We start from the raw sequence: 7,461 nt of genomic DNA on the forward strand, positions 1-7,461 counted from the left end.
CTTCTCGTCCATTGTAACCCCTAGGTCCTTTTCCGCAGAACTGCTGCCTAGCCATTCGGTCCCTACTCTGTAGCGGTGCATGGGATTCTTCCGTCCTAAGTGCAGGACTCTGCATTTGTCCTTGTTGAACCTCATCCGATTTCTTTGGGCCCAATCCTCTAATTTGTCTAGGTCCCTCTGTATCCTATCCCTACCCTCCAGCGTATCTACCTGTCCTCCCAGTTTAGTGTCATCTGCAAACTTGCTGAGGGTGCAATCCACACCATCCTCCAGATCATTTATGAAGATATTGAACAAAACTGGCCTGAGGACCGACCCTTGGGGTACTCCACTTGATACTGGCTGCCAACTAGACATCGAGCCATTGATCACTACCTGTTGAGCCCGACAATCTAGCCAACTTTCTATCCACCTTATAGTGCATTCATCCAGCCCATACTTCTTTAACTTGCTGGCAAGAATACTGTGGGAGACCGTGTCAAAAGCTTTGCTAAAGTCAAGGAACAACACGTCCACCGCTTTCCCCTCATCCACAGAGCCAGTTATATGGTCTTACTATTTGCAAAAGTCTGAGGGACTACTTTGTAGGCATATGAGAGAGACAAGGTGAGTGAGGTGGTATCTTTTATTGGACCAACTTCTGTTGGGGAGAGTGACCTTGTAGGAATGACATTTCAACATACCTTTGTGAGCAATTGCCATGGAATATTATGGACCCTCTTTACTGAACACCAGAAATGTGAGATGGCAATGCAGGGTGTGAACTGATATTGGTGCTAAAGAAAATAATTAGTAGCTGGTATGAATATAGGTTTATACACGGTTTCCTTCCTTAAGCTGTGTCTGATTAGGTTTTGTTAAGGATGAGACACCGAATGCTTTAACTATGATTTCTTTTCTTTTCCTTTTTTTTTAAAGTAAATTGAAGGTCCAACAGGACCAGAAGCCAAAGAACCAGCACATGAAGGAGGAACTTGACAGCAATTAACTTTATTTCATCAGCAAAAGCCATTATGTAACATATTGACTCCCAACACCCCTCCCCTGACCACTTTCCATTTAATGGCAAATGTCCATTGAAGTCTGCACACAAATGTGTGGAAATGGGCATTCTATTGCGTTGCTGTATATTGGGGCTCATTTGGAGAGCTGTCTCATGCACCTAGCATAACTGTCTCCAATGTGCGGTGTATCATCTCATAATGGTGCTATTAAAGGATCATTATATCGTCTCCATGTGTTGGGTGGCTCACTCGCCGGCGACACTCATCACTTTCTGTTGTGCTCGTTACTAATTCTTGTTCAATTTAAAACACAATAAAAAACAATTTCTGCCCTCTAGGCTATTCTTTCCACACACAAAACAGGAAGGGGGTCTAGTGTCCCAGAATATTCCACAGAGCAGCAGTGACACTGTCTGCTACTACCTCCTAAGAGGTGGAGTAAACATTATAGTCCTTGTACCCTTTCTTCATAGAAGCTGGAATGGAAGAGAGAAGGAGCAGAAGCTCCATGGTAGTGACAGATCCTGGTCCTTGTCTTTGAAATCATGCTGTGTGAGTCTGCAAAGGACACCTTGACAGAGCAGGGCAGCATGGCACAGAATGAGGGCAGACCCCCTCCCTGGGCTTCTAATGTCCTGGTCCTAGGGTGACCAGATAGCAAGTGTGAAAAATCAGGATGGGGGAGGGAGGTAATAGGCACCTATAAGAGACAAAGCCCTGAGTATCGGGACCGTCCCTATAAAACCAGGACATCTAGTCACCCTACCTGATCCCTCCATCTGTGGAGTGGCAGTGAGGACTGCAGGAATGAGTAGTTAGAAATATAAAAAACAACCCAACATAAAAAGTAGGAGTCCTAGGTTCTATTTAGAGGTGGTTGGAAACTTTTCTGACAACAGTTCCATCAAAATATGCTGATTTGTTGAACCCAAAATGTTTCACAAAACCAGTTCAGTTTTGTCAAATGGCAGGTAGGGTCCTCCCAGACCTCTCCCTTCCAGAAAACCTGCCTGGCTCCCTGCAAGCTAAGCTAGGGTTCCATCTTCTACTTGCTTTGGAGCTGGGAGCCTGAAAGTCCTGGCTCTGCAGCAGGGTCTAGGTGCCAGGATCCTAGCTCCAATGAGCCCCAGTTTAAGCTAGGGCTTACAGGGATCCAGCCTCCCTGTCACAGCACCCGGAGTATGGAAGCCTCTCCTGGCTATCCATCCCCTGTCCTGAGGACAGCTGGGAGTTTGATAGCTCTCGGCTCACCTGGGCAATTCATACAGCAGGGCTTCCCTGGAGCAACAGACCATGGGATCCTCCCCAGCTGCTCAGTGCAACTGATATGATCTTGTCAGTTTCATGCAGGGCCACTGAATAGCAGCCATGAAACTGAGCAGACTGACTAGTTCTATTCCTAGCTGTGCCACTGACCTGCTCCCTGCCTTTGTGCAAGTCATTTCACTAGTTGTCCTCCCACTCCTATTTGGTGCTTTTAGACTGTAAGCTCCTCAATGAAGGAACTGTCTTACTGTACTTCTGTACAGGGCCTATGGGGGTCTGTATCCTACCTGAGGCCTTTACGCACAGTTGTAATAGAAACATCTGTACTGTAGTAGAGAGTCTGAGCTCAAAAATAACATGAGATGGCACGCACACATGAGAGAACATGGCTCAGAAGAAAGACGAGGCTTTTACAGTGGGCTCCCTTACGTTGACAGAAATGTTGACACAGTAGCTGTCAACTGCATACCCATAATTAATCTATAATTGAGGCTGGTAGTTTAGCTAGCTAATCAGATTACTCACTCAATCCTGCCTATTTAATAAATTCCAATGGAAAGTGACATGCCATTCCCATGTTGTCTTATTTCATTGACGGTGATACAAATAAGGAATGGACTGGATCAAAATGAACGGGTCTTTGTTCGCCATATCAGCAGCACAATGTAATTCACAGCTGATAGTGCACAGGGTAAGGATTATAATTTCAATAACAGGTATCTGAATTAGGCAACGTCTTGTATTAGTCTGAGTCTTCCTTGTGCATGTCTCTCTCTCTCTCCACACACACACACATATATATATATATATATCATAAGGATTCTTTATTAACCAAGTGTGGAACTCACCCCTCTGCACCATCGTAGCTGGTCCAGAGGGATACAAGCACTTTTCAGTAAATATCTACCATGCTGGCCCAAAGCCCCATCCGCTTTATCCCCCTGTCTTTCCACCCAAGTGTCCCTGATATGAGTGCAATCTCAGAACTTTTCTCTGTTGTAATATAGGGCATCACAGTAGGAAAAAGGTTGAAACCTCACTGCTAGAATGTATGTGGTTCTGAGCTTTGGGTGAAATTAAGCAGAGATGGACAGAAGTGTAAAGCATTGTACAATAAAAGCAAGTGTCATGCCACTGAAATACACAGATGGGTGCACTTACCTCTGCCATTAACTGCTTGTACCTTTGGATTGATCTGGAACAGTTCAGCCAGGGTCAGTCCGCTGAGATGGCAAAATCAAAGGCTAATTGCGTAGCCATGGACAGGAGTGACCTTGTCACATGACAAGCTCATCAGAATAGGCAAACCTACAATAAAATTTTTCTCTCGGGGCAGATTAAAGAAAGCATCAAGCAGAGTTTAAATCCTTCCCACTGTCATTGTTTAAACCAAGCATGTGCAGCATCAGTTTGATCTGCAGCCAATCAGCCGCTAGCCTGTCTCTTGGGATATGGGCCATTGTACAGAAGGTGGATGCTTAGCATTTTAGCCCCTATGGGACCTTCCCAATTTGGAAGCCTGCTGATTTTTTTTCTGTAGGGCGACTTTTTCATGCTGTTTCCCTCTCTGCTAATTCACTTTCCAGACTGCAACAAAATAGCCCAATTTCATATGGGTTTCTGTCCTTTAAATGCAACAACATGGAATCAGAGCTCTCCAAGTTTACAGGGTACTGGCTGCAGGATAAAAAAGGTGTTGAAGAGACGTAGGGGTGCAGGCGAGCAAAGGAACATCTGCCCTCCCAGGGGCTTAGGTGTCCTTTGTCTGTGGAAATGGAGCAGAAAACATCAGCCATGCCTTCATTTACAATATATGGCTTTGGGTTTGCATCTGATTGCCAAAGACTGATACCTCACTACAGGCACATCAGTTTTGCAAAACAGCATCTTCTATATGTGAAACTTTATCACAGAATCACAGCAATGTTGGGCTGGAAGGGACCTCAAGAAGTCATCAAGTCCAACTCCCATCAAGTCGAGCTGAGGCAGGACAAAGTAAATTCTAGACCATCCCTAACAGGAGTTTGTCCAACCTGTTCTTTAAAATCTCCATGGAACACATGACTTATGAGGAGAGGCTGAGGGAACTGGGATTGTTTAGTCTGCGGAAGAGAAGAATGAGGGGGGATTTGATAGCTGCTTTTAACTACCTGAAAGGTGGGTCCAAAGAGGATGGATCTAGACTATTCTCAGTGATAGCAGATGACAGGACAAGGAGTAATGGTCTCAAGTTGCAGTGGGGGAGATTTAGGTTGGATATTAGGAAAAACTTTTTCACTAGGAGGGTGGTGAAACACTGGAATGCGTTACCTAGGGAGGTGGTGGAATCCCCTTCCTTAGAAGTTTTTAAGGTCAGGCTTGACAAAGCCCTGGCTGGGATGATTTAGTTGGAGATTGGTCCTGCTCTGGGCAGGGGGTTGGACTAGATGACCTCCAGAGGTCCCTTCCAACTCTGATATTCTATGATTCTATGATTCCACTGAGAGGGATTCCACAACCTCCCTTGGAAGCCTGTTCCAAATCTTAGCTACTCTTATAGCTAGAAAGTTTTTCCTAATATCTAACCTGAATCACAGAAGATTAGGGTTGGCAGAGACCTCAGGAGGTCATCCAGTAAAACCCCCTGCTCAAAGCAGGACCAACCCCAACCAGATCATCCCATCCAGGGCTTTGTCAAGCTAGGCCTTAAAAACCTCTAAGGATGGTGTCATAAACATACAGCTAAGGGTATCATAAAATCCCTCCTTACCTGTAAAGGGTTAAGAAGCTCAGGTAACCTGGTTGGCACCTGACCAAAAGGACCAATAAGGGGAGAAGATACTTTCAAATCTGTGGGGGAAGGTTTTTGCTTTGTTCTCTTTGTTGGTTCTCTCCAGGTTAGTGAGGAATCAGGACAGGGAAAATACATCTCCCAAAGCCCTACTTGAACTAAGCATCTAGATTACAAAAATTGTAAGTAAAGCAAGGAAATATGTTAATCTTTTGTTTTAGCTTGTGAATTTTCCCTGTGCTAGAGGGAGGTTTATCCCTGGTTTTTTGTAACTTTTAAGTTTTGCCTAGAGGGAAATCCTCTGTGTTTTGAATCTGATTGTCCTGTAAAATTACCTTCCATCCTGATTTTACAGAGGTGCTTCTTTTACTTTTTTTTCTTTATAATAAAATTCTGTTTTTTAAGAATCTGATTGGGTTTTAATGTCCTACAAACCCAAGGGTCTGGTTTGTGCTCACCTTGTTTGTTTTTCAAGCCTCCCCAGGAAAGGGGGTGTAGGCTTGGGAGGATATTTTGTGGGAATAGGAACTCCAAGTGCTCCTTTCCCTGATTCTTTGTCGAAATCACTTGGTGGTGGCAGCATACCTCAGTCCAAGGACAAATAGAGATTTGTGCCTTGAGGAAGTTTTTAAGCTAAGCTGGTAGAAATAAGCTTGGGGGTATTTCATGCGGGTCCCCACATCTGTACCCCAGTGTTCAGAGTGGGGAGGAACCCTGACAGAGGGAGATTCCACCACCTCCCTAGGTAACCCATTCCAGTGCTTCACCACCTTCCTACTGAAATAGTTTTTCCTAATATCCAATCAAGACTCCCCACTGCAACTTGAGACCATTGCTCCTGGTTCTGTCATCTGCCACCACTGAGAACAGCCGAGCTCCATCCCCTTTGGAAGCCCCCTCCAGGTAGTTGAAAGATACTATCAAATCCCCCCCCTCACTCTTCTCTTCTGGAGACTAAATAAGCCCAGTTCCCTCAGTCTCTCCTCATAAGTCATGTGCCCCAGCCACCTGATCATTTTCATTGCCCTCCGCTGGCCTCTCTCCAATTTGTCCACATCCCTTCTGTAGTGTGGGGCCCAAAACCGGATGCAATATTCCAGATGTGGCCTCACCAGTGCTGAATAGAGGGGAATAATCACATCCCTCGATCTGCTGGCAATGCTCCTACTAATGCAGCCCAATATGCCGTTAGCCTTCTTGGCAACTGAGGCCTAAGCAGTGCTGAGTAGAGCAGGCCAATTATCTCCCGTTTCTTATACATGACACTCCCATTAATACTCTCCATAATGATATTAGCCTTTTTCGCAATAGCATCGCTGTTGACCAAAGTAACCAGTGATTTTGGGGGTGCAAATTGAGATGGCTAATGGGGCTTCCAAAAGAGGTGTGCACCCGCCCTTGAAAATCAGGTCCTGATAAGGTGGAAGATTGGGCTACCAAGTGTTAAAAATTTTTTTTAAAAAAAATCTCAAAACAGGTCCCAAGGAATGATGAGGCTGGCTTCAAACTCATGAGATTATAAAACTAATGCATTCGGGGTTCTTTTTTCTTCTTTTGTTTGAGCCTTTACAGGGCCATGTTTTCAAGCTTTTTGCTACACACCAGAGAACTAGAGATGGTGTTTAAAATAAAAGCTGGGATCTTCACATAACTCCAGGAGCTGGGCCTTTAAGAAAAACACCAGCTATGGAGAGACTTGGATTTCCTTCGCTCCATTTTTTGGGGGGAAATACTGTAGCATTTTAAAAAATCTTTTTGCAGGTGGGAGCGGCTGGAACATGCCAGAAGCAATGAAAATACCGTATTTAGAATGGTTTCAGAGTAGCAGCCATGTTAGTCTGTATCCGCAAAAAGAAAAGGAGGACTTGTGGCACCTTAGAGACTAATAAATTTATTTGAGCATAAGCTTTCGTGAGCTACAACTCACTTCATCGGATGCATTCAGTGGAAAATACAGTGGGGAGATGTATATACACACAGAACATGAAACAATGGGTGTTATCATACACACTGTAACGAGAGTGATCAGGTAAGGTGAGCTATTACCAGCAGGAGAGTGGGGGAAAAAAAACGTTTTCTAGTGATAATCAAGGTGGGCCATTTCCAGCAGTTGACAAGAACGTCTGAGGAACGGGGGTTGGGGGGGAGGGAATCAACATGGGGAAATATTTTTACTTTGTGTAATGACCCATCCACTCCCAGTCTTTATTCAAGCCTAAGTTAATTGTATCCAGTTTGCAAATTAATTCCAATTCAGCAGTCTCTCATTGGAGTCTGTTTTTGAAGTTTTTTTGTTGAAGAATTGCCACTTTTACGTCTGTAATCGAGTGACCAAAGAGGTTGAAGTGTTCTCCGACTGGTTTTTGAATGTGATAATTCTTGACGTCTGATTTGTGTCCATTTATTCTTTTACGTAGAGAC

At 44.4% G+C, this 7,461-nt stretch overlaps 1 protein-coding gene across 1 annotated transcript in view; it reads left to right on the forward strand.

Annotated features, from left to right (window-relative positions):
- Positions 1-983, forward strand: part of SPP2 (secreted phosphoprotein 2) — a 35,566-nt gene extending 34,583 nt beyond the window's left edge. Inside the window, exon 8 of the mRNA XM_074968282.1 lies at positions 919-983. The gene's annotated coding sequence lies outside the window, so the exon portion shown is untranslated. The remainder of the gene's footprint in view (positions 1-918) is intronic.
- The last annotated feature ends 6,478 nt before the right edge of the window (positions 984-7,461 follow it).

The sequence above is a fragment of the Natator depressus genome, chromosome 11 (assembly GCF_965152275.1).
Source record: "Natator depressus isolate rNatDep1 chromosome 11, rNatDep2.hap1, whole genome shotgun sequence".
Lineage (NCBI taxonomy): Eukaryota > Metazoa > Chordata > Testudines > Cheloniidae > Natator > Natator depressus.